The sequence below is a fragment of the Schistocerca americana genome, chromosome 1, assembly GCF_021461395.2.
Source record: "Schistocerca americana isolate TAMUIC-IGC-003095 chromosome 1, iqSchAmer2.1, whole genome shotgun sequence".
Classification (NCBI taxonomy): Eukaryota; Metazoa; Arthropoda; class Insecta; order Orthoptera; family Acrididae; genus Schistocerca; species Schistocerca americana.
Genome location: NC_060119.1, coordinates 755549143 through 755569599, shown reverse-complemented (window position 1 = coordinate 755569599; position 20457 = coordinate 755549143). Strand labels below are relative to the sequence as shown.

Genomic DNA, 20457 nt, shown 5'->3' with positions numbered 1-20457 from the left:
AAATGAAATTGGTGAAAATTAATTTTGAGAAAAGGGTACAATTAATAAAGAAAGTAAATGTGCTGTCGTTACGTTAACAATTAATTGGTGTTAATTAGATATTTGAGATTTGGTGAAATTACGGTCGCCAGTCCTATGGACAGCTACTATAATATCTGAAAATGAAAGATTAATGCACATATAATTAGCACTAAAAGCGTATAATACGATATTGCAGTGTCTGTGTTATTCTTATTTACGATGCAATCTTCATTCTGACATCCAATGCAAAATCGAGTAACCATTATTCACAAGTCAGGAATTATAATAGACCAGACAGTGGATTTTAGGGACCAATGAACAATTGATCTCTAAACGGCAACAGCAACTCACAAACCTAGGGTGAGTCCTGTCTGGGTTTTGAGGATGGAAACCATTGTCGAAAGAAAGATGGACTAAGATTAACAGAACAGGTATATAAATAACGTAATGTTTATGGAAGTAGAATATTTATTATCTATGTACACGATCGTAGGCGAAAACTTGTGGAGAAGATAGAGTGAACATTGCAGTACAGTTACATTATCCTAGGAGAAAGTGCCGAATTCTATTAAATAGGGAAGCTAGTAATATAGATAATGCGGGTTTCCAGAACTGGAATTCATCACAAAATTCCGATGGAGGGCTCTAGCCAAATTCCATGACTGAGTCGGAGTTAGCGGCAAAACCGACCAGTTCAGAAAGTGGGTGTTTTGAACTATTTCTGAAATACATATGCAATAGTAACAGTGATACTGTATGACACAAAATAAAAGAAATTTTAGGTGTTGATTGCAGCGTGGCTGCAGGCACATTTGCTGCATATGTAATTGCTATCACTAAAGGGATATAAGTGGGCAGGAAAGTCACACATCATTTCATGCAATTCATGCCACGAGTGTCACTAATAGTGAAGACTCTATGTCAGTGGCGTAGGCAGATTCAGTGGAAATGATGAGCTTATACATGAAGAGGTTACGGTGTAACTCATACTACTGATGATGGAATTAGCACATTTATTTGCTTAATGAGGTATAGGCCATCAGCTTTCGACAGGCAGGTCAATATGACATTGTTGTTGAAAGTTAAACAAGATTTCCGTGTGGCACACTGAATAGGGTTTAACTTCCTAAATTATATGAAAGTAAAAAGCATAGAATCTATAGTATATTTGTAAACCAAGGAGTATCACAATATTGAAGTGGAGTTTAATGAGGTGGTTATAGTGTGCGATCAGATAGCAGGTGAAGTTTTTGATGGAATCTGTATAAGGTAGTATATAAATAAAACAAGATTGTGATATTGGAAACAATTTATTGGGGGCATGAGGGCATGACGTCTAGAGAAAAAGACAGTTGAGAATGTTGAGCTCATCATTGAAATTTTTTGTACATGGAGTGTGACAGAAGCGATTTTCAATTCCTGGAGACAACTGACCAAAATATCAGCTTTTTAAGAAAAAATTGAATAAAGATCAAATTAATTTTCAGTTGCAGATATAAAAATAAAAATGACTACAAGTGGTCAAAGTAAGCCTCTTAAACAAGTAACTTCGTTGATATTTACTTGTGAAAAGTGAACTGGGTATAAGTTGTTTCAGTTAGTTGTAGTTCGGGAAGTATTTGAGGCATAGAGCCCTTGACTAAATACAAAATTTCTCTGAACTATGGGTAGATGTTCTTTGAGTTCAAGCAGGAAATGAACCAGAGCCATTTTTGATTTAAGGACATACTTTGAGTTGCAAAGTGGAGAAGATCAAGGACAGATGTGGTGCACAGATCACAAGGGTACAAGTCATGAGTAATCTCAAGGGTGTTAATGATTTAACAGCAGCGCAAAAAGAAGCACTACTGGGATTACAAAGTAGGTATGATAATGTTTTCTCAGAAAAATATTTTGAAGTGGTGTATTTCGAGTATAAGCAGAAAGTTGTGCCACGTGATCGAATCAGGTTAAATTCATAACCTATTACACTTGTGGATGGAGATGTAATGCATATTAGCTTAAATAAAAAGATGGAATGGGACTCTGTAGGTGTCCCATAGTGACTGAAAAAAAGGGATAAGTTAGTGAGAATTATTTTAGATGCACTTAAACTGAACACAATTATAGTTAGAGAGAATGACATCTGAAGTTTCAGTTTTAAATTTGTCCCCCTTTGGGCAAACAGTTCCAATTGCTGTATTCGTTGGATTACTGAGCCAAGCTAATCTGATGCGAAAACTCTCAGTTTATGCTGCTGAAATTTTGATAGCCCTAGCGTCATTGATATAAGGTTTTAAGTTACTGGAAGAGGTTCTCGTAACTCTAAGAAAGGCTGGAATTAAGTTGAAGTTAGAGCAATGTGAATATGTTGGGGCTGACAGTCAGTTTGTAGTCTTCAAACTCACGATGGAAGGAATAATGCTGAATGGCGAGAAGCCAATTGTAAGAAAAGAATGCGAAAGCAATTGAAGTCGATCTACGGTTCATGAGGCTTCTGCTACAAACTCCTGAGCGATATTAACTTTCCGTATCACTGGTCTCTACAGGCTGTTAAAGTAAATCATAGTACAGTAGCGGATCCACTAATTTAAAAATTGCAAATAAATAAATAAATAAAGATAGTTATTGTACAGCCTCAATATGTTGCTTTCAATCAGTCTTGCTCAGAGATTTCAGACTACAGTGTCTGGGGGGCCTTTCAAGAGAAGGTTGTGCAGTAGTGAAGTGACATCGAAGTGTGGCATTTGCTATAGGTGCATGCCATTCAAAGACGCGTGTGGCTACAATATCTCTGAATACGTTGCGATACTGAAGTGGTACTGTGTCACATGCGCTGATAGTATTCAGTGGTTGAAGGTATTTTCTGTTTGATAGAATGAGGTTCTTGTTATAACTTTACATTTTCCACTTTACTAAGTATTTATTAATCTTGTTGAAGGGAAATCTCATTTTTTGGCCGTGATGTTAACTATGCAGACACTCGAATAAATGGTTCAAGACGTATAACTTACTGTCGAAAGGGAGAATGGAAAATGAAAGCTAGTTCACCTAACAGCAGTTGCAGAATCTCTTGGACGATACATCTTTTGTTATGGTATTTGAGCACACAAATTATTTTGAGAAGGAACTTATTTTCGTTTCGACCATTTGTGTAGTTCCGTTTCCTCTTCGCTAACGTTTCTTATGTCGAAACTTACATAATTGAATTTATGTTTCCACACTTAACCGGACCGTGAGATCTGTGCAAGTAGGAAGTTCGATCTCGCCTGTGGAAACTCTGATCCTTAAAGGATATGGTGGGAGGATTCATATGTATGGGTGTCTGTGTGTCTATGTAATCTACAGTACAGGTTGTACCTTCCTCAGCGTAACTTGGAGCACTATATAATTGTAACGGAATTTACCTATTTATTTAATTTAGTTATGGAACGTTCCTGTGTTATAATTTGTATATGTATATATGCTTGTAAATTATTTCAGTTTCTCATTGATATTTTGTAAAGTCGTTGAGGAAGATGTAATTATTTTCTTATCAAAGAAACTTATAATTTTTTGATGTTTGGTAATGTAATTGATTTTCTTCGAGTTTCGAAAGGTACTCTTTATTTGTCATTCTTCGTGTCTCACACAAATCTTTTTTAATCGTGTTCAACTAGGACCTTTGACAGTATAGTTTTATCTTTCTGTTCTGTAGTCTTTGTTACCGGTGCGACATTTTGGCGCACTTTGGTTGTGAGTAACAGGAGCACTGGAAGAGTTATTTGAATTAGGTGAGGAGATTTAGTGTTTTGAGAAGTTATTTTTGCTACAAAAAGTCACGTCATTTCTGATCATGGGAAACGAATACAGTAACGCTTAGTGGGTTGTGTCGTGGGTATTTGTAATGTGAATTGTGTGGAACCTATTGTAATGATTTATTCTCCACTTTTTGTGTCATTGTAAAAATGGCAGTGGGACTGAGATGTCAGTGAAAAGACGCTCCAGTTTAAGAGTAGTTACCACAGTTAATGTTGTAGATGAATTTAGTATGTTTCTTTAGGCGTGTTGTGCTAGAAGAAGTTAAAATTTTACTTGTAATTTGTCGCTTTAATGTTTATTCGGCATGGTGGTTGCGAGTGTTAAGTTTTTGGAAACGATCTTGCGTGCTGTGAAACTTGAAGATGTTTGCGTACTTCAGAAGATATCATTATTGATATGGGAGAACGCCCTACAGAATTGTACTCTAGCATGATATGATATTGAATTGATGGTTACTTTCGCGATACGTTAATGGTACCAATATTTGTGTTGCAGTGTTTGGACTCCTTGGTCTTCGTTGAACTGCAACGTGTTCAATTATGGTGAAAGCAGGCGAATTGTCTTAAAAAGAGCTGGTGGAAGTATCGTGACTGGTGTGCGGCAATACAGCCGCACGTTTTGATACTGACATTTTGGAGGTACGTTAATATATTTGTGGAGTCAATTATTGTTTTCCTGGTAAGCACTTGTTGGAACTTTGTTTTTAAATTGTAAATTTAGTGTTCCTACAATCTAAAGGAATTGTAGTCTGTCCGTTAAATACATGTTTGATTTTTTAATATATCGGATATCTTTGCGAACTATTTAAGTAGAGAATTTCTATGCTGTTTGAATATGTCGGCGTTTTTATTGGAGAAGTAATAAGTTTCTGTTCCATTGCTTGCAGATTTAGTTGATGGTCCTATGTTATATATTGTGTTTAACATTCGGGATTTCCAGTTCAGTAGTTCACAAAGAAGAATTAGGGTCAATGTTCCAGTTTTGGGCGCTGTCGTAATTAGCGTATTATAGACATTAAATGTGCTGTTAGATATAGAAGTATTTCTTTGTTCTTGTTCGGGGTCCTACTTCTGTGTTAAGGCCTGTTTTGAAATTGTTTTGTAAAGGTTTTTCTTTAAGCAACATATAACCGTTTTTCATATTCCACATATTGAAGTAAAACATCCGAAGAAAGTTAATCTCTTGTGAGGTAAGGTGAAGGATTGTAGTTTTAAGTTGAATATGAAAAATCACAAAAATCATGTTGTTAAACTTCATGGCCTTTAACAGCATTTGTGGCTATATGTAGATGTGTGTTTTATTTTGACCACTTACAAAACGGGGCATTACTGAGGACTGGGATAAGGCCTGTCAGTTTTGACCAATGCCATCAGAAGTTACCACAGATGGTGTATTGCAAGGATTTAACAGAATGACGGATGTTGAGAAACAAAGGGATGCAGTACTGAGCAAACAAATGGACATGTCATGTACATCCTGTTCAACTTCCTATGAGCTGAAATGTAGAGGTTAACTACAGTATGGGATAAAATTTTGACATATGTAGATGACCTGTGTAGGTCAACTGAAATATACTATTCAAATTTTACAGGTGTTGCTTTTTTCGCCTCTGCTACTACTAGTACCCTATTCTTCAGCTTATATTAGTACTAGTAAAGGTGAAAAGACCAAAATATGTATCCCATACTTCAGATGACCTATATTTGCCAGCTGTAGAGTAGGATACTAGTGCTAGTAAGACGAAAAAATCGATGTACGTAATATTGGCAGCCTTGTACCTCAGTTGAACTATGTGAAGGCGAATAAAAGGGTCACTTGTCAAATTTTATCCTATACTTCAGTTGACCTGTACAAATACAAGTTTTGTTTTGCCTTTGATACTGACAGTATCAACTTAAAATTAGTTTATATAATCTCTGCAATCCAACAGTCATACCCACATGCCACACACATCACCCTTCTCAGGTTGTGAATCTGAATATTATCCTGCAGTTTCTGAGGTGTTGGCTGAACAAACGAAATTTCTTCCATCTTGTTCTTTAAATGGCATGCAATATGAGTTTGCCCATCACTTTGAGTCCAAAAAGTCTTCTGAATTCCTTTCACAGTAGTAGATTGTTTGGTCTATTCTTCTTTTTCTACTCACAGAATTCTTAGATTTCCTCTTTGGACAAAAGAACGAGGGCTGTGTGTAAGATTTATTGGCTCTCTTAAAATCCTCAGCACTCTGAATCACAGCTGTATTTGGTCTGGAAAGATTGTGTTATAACATTGTGCTCCAACAAGCCTCCTACACCATCACAAGGCCCCTTTCCTGTGATCAGTAGCACTGTATAACCAGTCAGTTGGCACAAGCGACTCGCTCACTTCAGACAGCTGGTAATGATTTTTAAAATGACTAGGAGCACAATCAGAAATGATCTTCTCTGCCCCTGTTTGCAGTTGAAGAATTTTGCACATTGCTAGTAAAAAAGGTCCTTTCATCACTTATAACTGCAACACTTTTGGTCTTGCTTTGAAAATATTTCACTCCTGTAAAAATTGAAATCTGGTCATTACTCTAGTGATACCCTTGTACTTCTTGTGGGAAAGTTACAGACCAGTTCTCAGCAAAATCATGGTTCTGTGGTGTTACTGATTTCACTGACCAATTACCAAGTTCATCAATGAAACTGTCAAAGGCAACAGGTTTTTAAGTAGTTTATTTTCCTCCCGTGTTGTTATGTAATTTCTGCAGAGTTATCTGCTATGTCTTCCAGGCCAAGTGTCTGTAAAGACAGTCCTCCCTTTCCAGGGCAGTCACCACCACATTCTTGAAACAACCAAGTATTTTGATTTACTTGACAGACTACCAATGACTTCACACACCCAACCAAGATGTCATATGTCACTTGCTCCAGCAAGTTCTTCAAAGTTACCACACAGTTCAAAATTCACGCAGTACACACATAAACAGACATCTCTAGGTGGGTGCGGAGCTGCTCATTTAGGTCATAGTGCATGAAATTTTGATCTTCCAATGTGTGAAGTTCTGTAGTTGCTCTTATAAACTGCAAAAAGTTTCTTTAATACTGCAAGTCATTTACCTCTTCACTTTCACAATTTTTTGACCTTCAGCTGTTACAGTTGTAGTGTCTTTTTTGTTGGCACACTGGCGAGAATTGTCCCATTTATCTTCCAGATAAAATGACTGCACTGTTTGAACTTTAGCTGCTTCTACAGGATGACCAGAATAGGGACCTGGTCTTCCAAAGACTCCTTTTACAGACCTCACATTTCGTGAATTGTCTAACATGACTTTGATACTTATGGAATGTGGTTCAAAATTTTCTTTGAAAATGTTTCTAGAATAATAGTTAAAACTTGCACCTTTTCACTATAGGATGCACAGTATTCAACAGCTGAATTGATATTTGTGAAAAATTCCTAGCGAGAGGTGCAAGAGTGCTTTGGTCCATTTTCTTCTGAAGATGGAATTTCTACTTTGAAGACTGTGGTCAGTTTTACTGTAGTGTATTAATCGATAGCTCTAGTCATTTCTCTGTGCTTTCTTGATGCATAGAGCTCATGACTCTTCTTCACTGACCACCGTTTCTTAACAGGACTAACACATACCTCTGTAGTTGACTTATTCAGGGTATTTAATTCTTCCTCTATTGATGCAAAATCTGCACCATGAAGGCTTCACCTTGTTCAGATACTGTCATTGTGGTTATTTTGTCAAAACATTTAGAACACAAAGTTGTCACTGGAAACATCTTCTTTGAAACAGCCTTCAAATGAGAAAACTTATTCCCAATCTGAACAGTCTGTTTTATGTAAATAGTTAGCACACTTCACTCTCCTGTGGCCCCAGTCAGAGGACATGTCAAACAGTCCTTTTCTCAAAACACACTGGAACTGTCCCAACTGGCAAATTCCTCACAAAATCACAGAACTCACTGGATGGTCTCAGATTTCATAAAAGCCTCTTCAGTAAACAACTTAGTACTGAACAACTACAATAAGAAAACCAACAATGAACAACCACAACAAAGAAAATGACTAGAAACTACAACAGAGTGAAAAGAAATAACTGCCATAAAGTGAAAAAAAAGAAATAACTGCCACAAAGGCAATAGATATAAACATTGCAACAAAGAAATTAGAAGAAACAGCTTCAGTGAAGACATACATGACCCTTGAGAGTTAAAAAAAAAAAATTTTTTTTTAATAAAACCTGTCCAGCTTAAAAGTGGAAGCTCTCCTTTACAGGGAATGTAATGTGGTACTAATCAACAGAAAAAAATATTTTATAGATTATAATTTTTGAAAAAATCCGTAAGTTATAAAGAAGTTCAGAATGCTATAGTAAAAGAACTTTGATGGGTAAGTCCAAATGGAGCATTTCTATGTAATCATGAAGCAATTCTTTCAAATAAAAACCCCAACAAAATATCTAGAATTGTTCCAGAGATACAGCATTCTAAAATTTCTTCCAAAATTCGCATCTTCAAAATGCTGTTTCCAGTGACATCTTTGGAGGCCTGTGTCTCGGGGCAGGAATTTTTTTTGGAGAAAAGAAAAAAATACGCGTTTCTTATGAATTTTAACATATGCTAAATTCAATAACATCAGAGACTGAAGGTGACCCCTTTGCCTGAAGTGATACGGATAATGCCATACACGGTCACTCCGATAAGAGGCGACAATTGTGCCATACACAATGTCTAGCCCTCTCTTTTAGAAACACTTTAATTCAATTTACAATGGTGACGCCTCACCGCAGAAGGTAACCGATGTATTATCCATGGCTTGAAAATAGACATTCATTTCTAAGCGTAAACCACAATGTCGGCCGTCGAAGCTGATCGGTTGTATCCCATTTTTTCACTTGACCCAAAAAAATGTTTACAGAACATATATAACAGACCAACAAATTTGGTCTGCATTCTAAGTAGGCCGATTTTAAGTAGGCATATTGAAAATAATTGTTAATTTTTTATTTCAAGATAGACACAATTAAGTCTAGCCCGAGCATCTTGTAATTTATCTGTGCTTGTAGCATAATAAAATATTCCACATGAATTATAAAAATATGACATTTTTAACTAAAGGTTTTTGAGTCAACCCAAAAAAGTATTTCAGTATTCTCCCAGTGAAGTGAAAAATGCACAGGAAGGCTATTGTTGAGGGAATGAAGGTTGCTTCTGCAACAAAGTTGTGCAATGCTCAAAGTACATTAAAGAAATAAGATTTCTGATCGATCTCTGTGAAAATCTGTTGGGCACTGTGGCCCACGTTCAGTCTTGGGAGGAAAAAAGTTGCTGGGCTTGGCTCTGGATGGTTCAAAGATGGGTTTCCAGTTTCTAATGAAAATAGTGATGTATATATGCAGGAAGGTATTGAAGAAGCAGATTTGTGAAATTCTAAGGCTGCATTGCAAACAATCTGCAGAAAGTGATATGCTATTCTGAAGAGAAGCAGAGCTTAGTAACACAAAGCTGCTGAATGTTAATGGGATTAGAGATACAATAACAGCAGTAAAAATAATAAATTGGTTCCAGGAACAAACTGAATGACGATGTCATGTTTGCTTATTTTTCTGGCTCCTAAAGGAGAATTAATTGTAGATTGCTTCTAGGCCAGTTATTACAATGCTTTAGGCCAATCATTAAAATGCTTCTGTTGATTGTTTTTCTATTCCAATCAATTGCTGTAACTTATATCTGCTTAATACATCTTTCTTAAATGCTTGTATAAAGAACAAATCACTTTTCAGCAAACAGTTACTTAAAGGCCCAAAAGTGGGTAAATGTCTGGCCATAACTAGTTTGTGGGGCAAAATGGGGAAATAAACGATTCTGATTTCAATTTTTTTTTCTATAAAACTTGGAAGGTTTAATACATAGTCGTAATATACATACTTCGAAACAATAGAAATGATTTTTTTAAAAGTGATGTGTAAACATCTTTCCTGGAGCAATCATAAAGTCTGTTGTGAATTGTCTGTAAGATAGCCAGAAGTGGTGCCTCAACCCTACAGTAGAAAGTCACTCTTAATAGATTTCATAACATTATTCTTCCTCACATATGGTAACTTAATGTTTTTGCAGGTTGGTTATTAGCTACACAAAATATAGACTGTGGTTAACCTTCCAGTTCTAGTCATAGTCAGAAAGTAGCATACTGTGTGATTTTGTATCAGGTTGGCTTGTTCGAGATAGTCTGCACTTCACTCCATAAGATTTTGTTCAAATTTGGTGTGTGCTTTTGCTAAATGAGATGATTTACAAATTTCTAGCTTTCAAATGCTTTGTGATGAGGGATCTCATAAGTGAAGAGCATAGAAATGTTGGATCAGTGTAACAGAACTTACATATCTTTGAACTGCTGTAAGACAGCAAATAATTGTGGAAAAGATGCAAAGCATGGCAGGATAGTGGAACAGTGCATTTGTACATAATTGGGAAGTTTTATTTGGGTCCCTAGTTTTGGTCCAAGTGGAACTTGGTTGCCAAGAAATTTTGTAATGAAAAAGTTGAAGTAGCTAGATTCCTGTTTGTGGTTGGTTTTGAAACTTCTCCTTTAGTGACTTACTTTCTAGTTAGGCTTACTTGTCTATAAAACTTGTAAGTTTTAGCACTTCTGGGCTCATTATCATTGAGATAAACAGATGTGAAAGTACCTTTGAACAGATTTGCTGCAATAGTGAATTTTGAACCCTTTTATCACTGAAGGGGTACCTCATCCATACTTGGGTTAACTACCATTTGAAAGAGCATCTTTTTCTGTGTGCAATACCAGGTTCCCATGGATGCTTTTTTCATTGGTTAGGGACTATCCAGTAAAATTTCTTATGAAAATATTTTAGAGTATCAGGAATCATTGGATTTTTAAAATAGTTGTCAGTCACAGTAGAATTAAAAGCTTGTGCAAGTCCATGGAAACTTTTGCCACTGCCAGTTAAAAAGAAACTGGCACCAGCATTGCCAAGGTGCCATGCCTGATTGCCACCCAAGACTCACCACAAGGGGAGTCACTTTCTCAGGTTCCCGAGATAGAGTAGTCGTGGGTGACCTCTTGTCTGCTCTGAGCTATGTACTGTCTCAACTCATATACATTTATTTTTCCTTAAATTATTTATCAGCTCAGTTGCAGTATTGCTTTAAACTGTGCAGTGGCTTAACACCCAAACTAGTTGCCAAGTCTAAAAGTATGTTGTTTAATAAAGGTACCCAAGCCCTTGGGAGTTGACTGTTCCTGATGACCTCCATGCTATCACTGACATGACAAAACACAGTATTAGTGCTGCAGTGACTTACAATTTTCATCAGCTTTGGTAATGACTGGTTCTGGGAAACTCTCGTTGACGGTGTTGTAAATGGCACTAGTAGATTTGTGGTAAATGTGCTGATCAGGGAGCCAGCAAGTATGTTTTGAACTACCAAATGAAGCAACTCCAGAGGGCCAAAAGTATACACAAAATTTATTAAATGTGTTTCTCATCAAATGATATTTCTCGAACATCACCAACACACAACCATGTTGTCATGCAAGCATGTGTGCAATTCTGTACTGGTTGTAGTGTTGAAACCATAACTTCTGCATTGGTTCATATATTTTGGCAAAGAAAAACGTTTTCTGAGAATCACGGGCTACTCATTTCTTCTCCATAAAAATTAATTTTGTTTAATTTCTACTTACCAAATTTGAGTACAAAGAAGTGCAGACTTGATTTCCCTGGGGATGCTGTAGGGTAGTGCGTCCAGCCAGTTGTTTTTACAATGTCTCTTATTACAGTGTGCGGATTTGCACGACTTGTTGCAAAAAAGTTTGGCTCAGAGTTAAAGATTTTGGTGTAAATACTAAAATTGTTAAAACTTTTGTGCTGGCTTGCAAAGACATCACTGAAATATGCAGTTTTCCTTTGATTCATCACTTTTGTTTCAGTAATCCCATAAATTTTCTCAAAGGGATGAACTGCAACAATATCGTCTATGGGTGTCAGTAATTATATGAAGCCTTTTGTAATGTCTTCACTTAAAACTTCCGGGCTGATAGGCCGTGGTCGAAGTAAAAAAAACTCTCTCCTGACGTTTCGTCTCAGACTGCTGGAGACATCCTCGGAGGTAAAGCGGCGAACTGCGAAGAGAATTCGAGGAAGTGCTGATTATATATGCAGTACAGAGGGCACCACAGTCGATCACGTGGTGTCAGCTGTGAGATTGTCTCTGGTGATGCCAACATTCTCGATTGAAAGTAATCGATCATCACGCTTGCGGTGCAACGCTGACATCCAAATTTTATCCAGTTTAACACCTTCGTCTTTCCTGTTAAAATTATTACGATGTTTATCAATCTCGATAGCCTCTCTATACAAGCGTGCATAACGAGAGGTTTTTGATATGACGCTTGTCTTGCTGAATTTTATTTCATGATCGCCTTCCTGGTAAACATGTTCCGCTACGGCCAATTTATCCGTGTGACCCAGGCGGCGATTCCTCTTATGTTCGACAAGACGGGTGTTCACACTTCTCTTTGTGGTACCGATGTAAACCTGTTCACAACTACAAGGAATTTTATATACCCCCAGTGTAGCCAAAGGGTGTCGTTCATCTTTTGCCAACCTTAAAAATTCTTTTATTTTCCTAGTGGGTCTGAAAGTAGTTTCCACCCCATACTTGCCTAAAACTTCCCCAATGCGATCTGTGACCTTACTAACGAACGGAGAAAAACTTTGCCCTTGGGCGACTGTTGTTCGTCGTTGCTCCTGGTTCTCTGCCTAGAGCGAAGTGCTCGATCTATATCCTTGCTAGAATAGCCATTCTTCATGAAAGTTGACTGTAGATGTTCAATCTCATCTTTTAAATAAACAGGTTCACAAAGTTTGTACGCCCTGTCTACCAAAGTTTTCATTACACCTCTTTTTTGTCTAGGGTGGTGGTTTGAATCTTTATGTAGATAACGATCAGTATGTGTGGGCTTTCTATACACCTTATGGCCCAACGCTCCGTCCCGTCGTTTAATCACACACATCCAGGAAATTCAATTGCCCATTCCTTTCCGCCTCCATAGTGAATTGGATATTCGGATTAATGCTGTTTAAATGTGTCGGGAAGGCATCCAACTCTGCTCCATGTGTCCATACTACATCGCTATGTCGATGACACGTTCGTGCATGAAATAACATCACTTTAATGTTGGGCAGAGTGCTAGCGTGTCTGAACGCAAAGTGCACCAAACACTCCTAACGATGGGCCTCTACAGCACCTGTATGTGTGTCAGTGTTAACACAGACATCTGCTACTATGTCTGAAATGGGCATGTGATCGTTCGCCCTGTATGTTGGTGCAGTGGCAGAGCGTTCCATGATATGGGGAATCGTGATATTTTAATCATACTGATGGGAGGGCGTGAATCAGTCCTTGTTGACACCTGTACTTCCAGATGGAGACAAGCTGAGGACGGCTCCATTATGCTCTGGGGAACATTCATGTGGGCATCTATGCATCCAGTGAGGCATCTATGCGTCCAGTGAAGCTCTGCAAGGGACTGTAATGGCCAAGGAGTATCATACACTGGTTGCAGACCACATACACTGCTTCATGATTGTTTTTCCTGATGTCAGTGGCAAAGCACCATGTCACAAGCTCAGGAGTGACTGTGTGGTTTGAGGAGCACAGTAGTGAGTTCCAGTTGATTTGCTGGCCCCTGTGCCAACTCCCTTATTGCTTCCCTGGCTGTGCGGTTTGAGGCGCCATGTCTAGGATTGTGCGGCTCTTCCTGCTGGAGGTTAAAGTTCTCCCTCAGGCATGGTTGTGTGTATTGTTCTCAGCATAAGTTAGTTTGTTAGTGTAAGTAGTGTGTAAGTCTTGTGATCGATGACCTCTTCAGTTTCGTCCCTTAGAAATTCACACAAATTTGAACATTGCTCCGCTGCCACAATACGTCGCTGCTGTTCTCCGTGCCAAATCTCTCTCTCTCTCTCTCTCTCTCTCTCTCTCTCTCTCTCTCACACACACACACACACACACACACACACACACACACACACAACCAATTGCTTAGCAGCAGCCGTTTTTGTTTCTAATTTGGACAAACAAATCCTTCATGCCATGGCAGAGCTTACAGCTATCGTCCTGAAAAAATTCATGCGGTTGACTTATTACTCCATCAGAAAGGACTATGCTCATTTTTTCATGTGGTGTTGGTAGCTCATCCTTTTAAACTTCCTAGCTGTTTTAACCATTATTAAGGAGACAAGAAGTTTTGCTGATTTGTAATGGACCAACTCTTGTGTGTGTGTGTGTGTGTGTGTGTGTGTGTGTGTGCGCCAAATTTTCTCAAGTGTGAATTTGTCAAGTCTGACAAGTCAGAACAATTCCCTCTTGTTTATCTGAACCTGCTGCAACTCAAAAAGGTGAAAACCACTAACCATGTGGCTACTCATTAGTCTTTGTACCTGATTGACTTTGTTTGTCACAGCCTTTTAAATTACATTTTTATTGGCACTTTGAATTTTAAGAGGGGAAGCCTTGAGAGAACATGCTTCATTCTATCAATCTTCATTAAATGAAACCTTAACCATTCATAGTTGCTAATTGCAGCGTGTATACGACCCGGGACAACCGGGAGATCCGGGAAAAACCCCGGAATTTTTTCATCTGGGAGAAAACCGGGAAAAAGCCGAAAATTTTTCATTGTTGTAGTTTTCAGTTAAATTTTTGTTGTTTTGACTGGTAAGAACCGGTATTCGAACAAAGGATATTACCGTATCCCGCTACTGCAGAATAATTCTGCAGCAACAAAACATGAACGAGAGAAAAAAAGAAAACGGAAATGAAACTTAAGTTGCAAAGGAAATGTGCTATATACAACAACTAAACACAGTGCTCAGACGAGCGTCTGCCAACATCAAAGTGTGTCAGAGGCCTTGGAAAGACTATGCAATGCTTCATAACAAAAAATTGCCTCTGATGGGCATGACGTGACAGCTGTTTAAATTAGATTCGTTTGAGCAGTTGCTTCTGGTTACAGAAGTGTGGCTGGGTGCCACTATCTAGTATTGTCCTGTTTACGAAATATCGTAGATCTGGGGCTGATGCACAGAGCAGTCTGAGTTGTGGTGGGAAGGTGGGTCGTCTCCACGTGACCTCTGTTTATGTTCAGTGGTTTTTTGTTTCCTCCTAGTTTCTTGCTCTCACGTTAAATGAAAACAAAACGAATTTTTGTGGCTGGGAGCTAGCTAATGTTAGCATAATTACGGAAGGCTACAATATTAATTTCAGATTTTATGTCCACCTTTCTGACAGTCAAGCATTAATCGCCTTGCAGAACAGTGAAGTTATTTTTGTCCGTTTGCTAAAGAGATTTGGCTTTTATTAAATCTTTTCCGCTGAGGCAGTCAATTTATTTGAAGCAAAGTGTTTAATTTCACACTGTTGGCTAGTTTCAACTGTTCGCTGCATTTCAAGTGCACTTATGGCATTATGCAATAATAAAGAACCAAACATGAGATAATACAGTACTGGTATTCCAAGAAAATTTGCATCCGAATCTGGACATACGAATGTGCACTTTAAGCCGAGTTATGCATTTTGGTATGATTCATGAAATTCCGATGCTCTTGAAGTATCCTCTGATGTCTTGTTTCTTTTATGTCCTAATGTAAGATCTTTTAATGTTTTACACGTAGGAACATCAGATTTCCTGCGTCATCGTAGCTAAGCAAGCGTGGTGACGCCCGTTATCTGGTGCTCTCTGGCAACTGCTGAAACGAACCTATTTCTAACAGGTCACGGGAAAATGTTGCGGTTAGTGGTTTGAAAAGTGTTACATTCAAAGTAAATTTCCGTTTACGCAAGATGAACTACGTGCGAGAATGTACGATGAATTTCTTAAATCACAAAGCGTTTGACTCTCATTTAAAAATCAATTCTTTGAGGACGACCATTTAGAAGAATTTAGAGCCAAGAAGATCAGAACATTTACATCGCTATTAAATATTTGCTGGTACATTTGTGTGATGTATCTTAGTGTAACATGAGCAAAAAAGATCAACATTATATGTGGAAGCTTAGCTTCTCTTCCAGCTTATTAATCTTCTTATGTGAATGCTATGTATATTAATGTAAACCATTAACTTTCGTTACTTGTGTGTTCGCGCTGCTTAAGAGTGATCTTGCTATTGACTGACTGCATCACGTGTCTTACGCTGTCATCGGCTGGCGAGATCACGTGACATGAGCTATGACTGGCTTACAAAAGCGCATCGCAATCTCAGTTTCAATGCTTCGGAAAGTGACATGCTGTGTTTGCTGGAATTAAGATTTATACCTTCGTAATACGAAAATATGCAGCGTACGTGTTGCTGCACATCAAATGTCTTTAAAAATGTGTTTTTCCCCCCCCTGAGTTTCTCTTTCTAAAGTGCCGGGAAATTCTACCTCGGTATATAAAACCATAAACATTCAAAGGATTGATGAGTTATACAGTGCCGAGGAGTAGTATACTGTCACTTAACGCAGGAAAGTATATTTTCATCCGGGAGAAAGTGTATTTTTAACCGGGAAAAGCCCGGGAATTTTTTTCCCTTGTCAATGTATACACCCTGTAATTGGCTGCGACCTTCAATATGGCAATTTACACACAGTTTCCCAAACTGAACTGTACTTCCTGAAATTTTTTGTCTGATTTGACAGTTTTATTCAAATACCTTAAATTTTTTCCAATTATGTTGAGCCTTATGTGAAGAAGTATTAGTGTGATCTTTGCACAGATTTATATTTTTAAAGTTGGCTCATTATCTACATCTACATTTCTACTCCACAAGCCACCCAACGGTATGTGGTGGATGACACTTTATGTGCCACTGTCATAACCTCCCTTTCCTGTTCCAGTCGCGTATGGTTTGCGGGAAGAACGACTGCCGGAAAGCTTCCGTGCACACTCGAATCTCTCTAATTTTACATTCGTGATCTCCTCGGGAGGTATAAGTAGGGGGAAGCAATATATTCGATACCTCATCCAAAAACGCACCCTCTCGAAAACTGGCCAGCGAGCTACACCATGATGCTGAGCGCCTCTCTTGCAGAGTCTGCCACTTGAGTTTGCTTAACGTCTCCGTAACGCTATCATGCTTACCAAATAACCCTGTGACGAAACGCGCTGCTCTTCTTTCGATCTTCTCCATCTCCTCCGTCAACCCGACCTGGTACGGATCCCACACTGATGAGCAATACTCAAGTATAGGTCGAACGGGTGTTTTGTAAGCTACCTCCTTTGTTGATGGACTACATTTTTTAAGGACTCTCCCAATGAATCTCAACCTGGCACCCGCCTGACAACAATTAATTTTATATGATCATTCCACTTCAGATCGTTCCGTACGCATACTCCCAGATATTTTACATGTTTGTTCCGCTATCATATAATCATACTATAAAGGATCCTTCTTTCTAGTCCGCGAAAAGCCGCATGGAACTTCAGACACGATCTACTAGGTCATTTATTTATATTGTGAAATGCAATGGTCCCATAACACTCCCCTGTGGCACACCAGAGGTTATTTTGTCTGTAGACGTCTCTCCATTGAGAACAACATGCTGTGTTTTGTTTGCTAAAAACTCTTCAATCCAGCCACACAGCTGGTCTGATATTCTGTAGGCTCTTACTTTATCAAGCGACAGTGCAGAACTGTATCGAACGCCTTCCAGAAGTCAAGGAAAATGGCATCTACCGGGGAGCCTGTATCTAATATTTTCTGCGTCTCCTGAGCAAATAAAGCGAGTTGAGTCTCACACGATCGCAGTTTCCGGAATCCATGTTGATTCCTACAAAGTAGATTCTGGGTTTCCAGAAATGACACGATACGCGAGCAAAAACATGTTCTAAAATTCTACAGCAGATTGATGTCAGAGATATAGGCCTAGAGTTTTGCACATCTGCTTGACGACCCTTCTAGAAAACTGGAACTACCTGAGAGATTTTCCTATCATTTGGAACCTTCCGTTCCTCTAGAAACTTGCGGTACACGGCTGTTAGAAGGGGGGCAAGTTCTTTCGCGTACTCTGTGTAGAATCGATTTGGTATCTCGTCAGGTCCAGTGGGCTTTCCTCTGTTGAGTGATTTCAGTTGCTTTTCTATTCCTTGGACACTTATTTCGATGTCAACCATTTTTTCGTTCTTGCGAGGATTTAGAGAAGAACTGCAGTGTGGTCTTCCTCTGTGAAACAGCTTTGGAAAAAGGTGTTTAGTATTTCAGCTTTACGTGTGTCATCCTCTGTTTCAATGCCATCATCATCCCAGAGTGTCTGGATATGCTATTTTGATCCACTTACTGATTTAAAGTAAGACCAGAACTTCCTAGGATTTTCTGTCAAGTCGGTACATAGAATTTTACTTTCGAATTCACTGAACGCTTCATGCATAGCCCTCCTTACGCTAACTTTGACATCGTTTATCTTCTGTTTGAGAGGTTTTGGCTGCATTTAAACTTGCAGTGAAGATCTTTGCTTTTGCAGAAGTTTTCCTAACTTTGTTGTTGAACCACAGTGTCCCTCACAGTTTTACTCGGCACGTACCTGTCGAAAACGTATTTTAAGATTGCCTTGAACTTTTTCCATAAACACTCAACATTGTCAGTGTCGGAACAGAAATTTTCATTTTGATCTGTTAGGTAGTCTGAAATCTGCCTCCCAAATTACTTTTGCTAAACAGATAAACCTTCCTCCCTTTTTTTATAAGCCTATTTACTTCCATATTCAGGGATGCTGCAATGGCCTTATGATCACTGATTCCCTGTTCTACACTTAGAGTTGAAAAGTTCGGATCTGTTTGTTATCAGTAGGTCCAAGATGTTCTCTCCACGAGTCGGTTCTCTGTTTAATTGCTCAAGGTAATTTTCGGATAGTGCACTCAGTATGTCACTCGATGCTCTGTCCCTACCACCCGTCCTAAACATCTGAGTGTCCCAGTCTGTATCTGTTAAATTGAAATCTCCACCTAAGATTATGACATGCTGAGAAAATTTATGTGAAATGTATTCCAAATTTTCTCTCAGTTGTTCTGCCACTAATGCTGCTGAGTCGGGAGGTCGGTAAAAGGAGCCAATTATTAACCTAGCTCGGTTGTTGAGTATAACCTCCACCCATAATAATTCACAGGAACTATCCGCTTCTATTTCACTACAGGATAAACTACTACTAACAGCGACAAACACGCCATCACCGTTTGCATGCAATCTATCCTTTCTAAACACCATCTGTGTCTTTGTAAAAATTTCGGCAGAATTTATCTATGGCTTCAGCCAGCTTTCCGTACCTATAACTATTTCAGCTTCGGTGCGTTCTATCAGCGCTTGAAGTTGCGGTACTTTACCAACACAGCTTCGATAGTTTACAATTGCAGTGCTGACTGCTGCTTGGTCCCCGCATGTCCTGACTTTGCCCCACACTCTTTGAGGCTGTTGTCCTTTCTGTACTTGCCAGAGGCCATCTAACCTAAAAAGCCGCCTAGTCCACGCCACACAACCCCTGCTACTTGTGTAGCCACCTTTTGGGTGTAGTGGACTCCTGACCTATCAAGTGGAACCTGAAACCCCACCACCCTATGGCGCAAGTCAAGGAATCTGCAGCCCTTGTGTAATACGATATTAAAAGTGGAAAACTTTTGGAATAGACTTCAGTATCATAAATATTCAATTTCTGTGTTACATTTGGAACATCACATACAGGAAAATAGAAGAAACTACTAATGATATTCATGTCACTCTCCTCAAAAACAAAGGAGGCAAGGAAATGTAGCTACCCACATGCAAAGGTTTTTGTGAATTTTTGGTGAACTCTGTAGTTCATATTCACAAAGTTATATTCCCAAAAAATTACTGTATTGATTGCAAAACAATAAACTGTAGATTTGAGAGTTGATTTAACATGACGATAGTTCAGTTAAAATTTTCATCTCTGTGTCCGTTTTACTCTAAAATGACCTCATTATCATTTGCATGAGAAACTTTGTTTGATAATGGTAAACAAAATATTTGATCAGGTGAACATTTGTATCTGAGGAAAATATTAATAGACTAAAAAATCTGCTTCATGTGCCAGTAATATTTTATTGCACAACCAGTTTCGAAGCAGGTGCCACCAACTGCACAGATCCACAATTCTGTGTTATTACTAGAATAAAAACACTGGTTAAGTTATTTATTGCACAACTGATGTAAAAGCTTAAAGCATAATCTTCAGGTCTCAGAACTGCACAGTTGGGTGCACCTGAAGATGAAGCTGCAGTCTTCGAAAGCGGTTGGCAATAAGTTATTGGCAACTGAAGCAGATTTTTTATTGTATTAATAATGCACGATAGTGGAGATTAAAGGAAGAAAGCATTTGTGGAAACATGTTTTTTGTAGAAAAATTGGACCTTTCGGACTTTTAACAAGTGTGCATCAGGTATCCCTGCTGGGGTATGGGTTTCAAAAATAATTTACTTTAGAACAAATTTGTTTATGGATGATTCACCAGGTTGCAGCATAAACAGTATTAGGAAAAGGATAGAATGCTACTCACTGTAAAGATCACAGCTTCAGTTGCAGGCAGGGACGACAAAAGACTGTTACACAGTAGAGCTTTTGGCCAAAGTTTTCCTCAGAAATGAAAACACACATTCACACAG

At 38.5% G+C, this 20457-nt stretch overlaps 1 protein-coding gene across 2 annotated transcripts in view; it reads left to right on the top strand.

Annotated features, from left to right (window-relative positions):
- Positions 1-3657: 3657 nt before the first annotated feature.
- The window catches only part of LOC124545335 (PC4 and SFRS1-interacting protein-like), a 48305-nt gene continuing 31505 nt past the window's right edge, over positions 3658-20457 (top strand). For both annotated transcript variants that reach the window (XM_047124238.1, XM_047124244.1), the window contains exons 1-2: positions 3658-3773; positions 4297-4439. The gene's annotated coding sequence lies outside the window, so the exon portion shown is untranslated. The remainder of the gene's footprint in view (positions 3774-4296; positions 4440-20457) is intronic.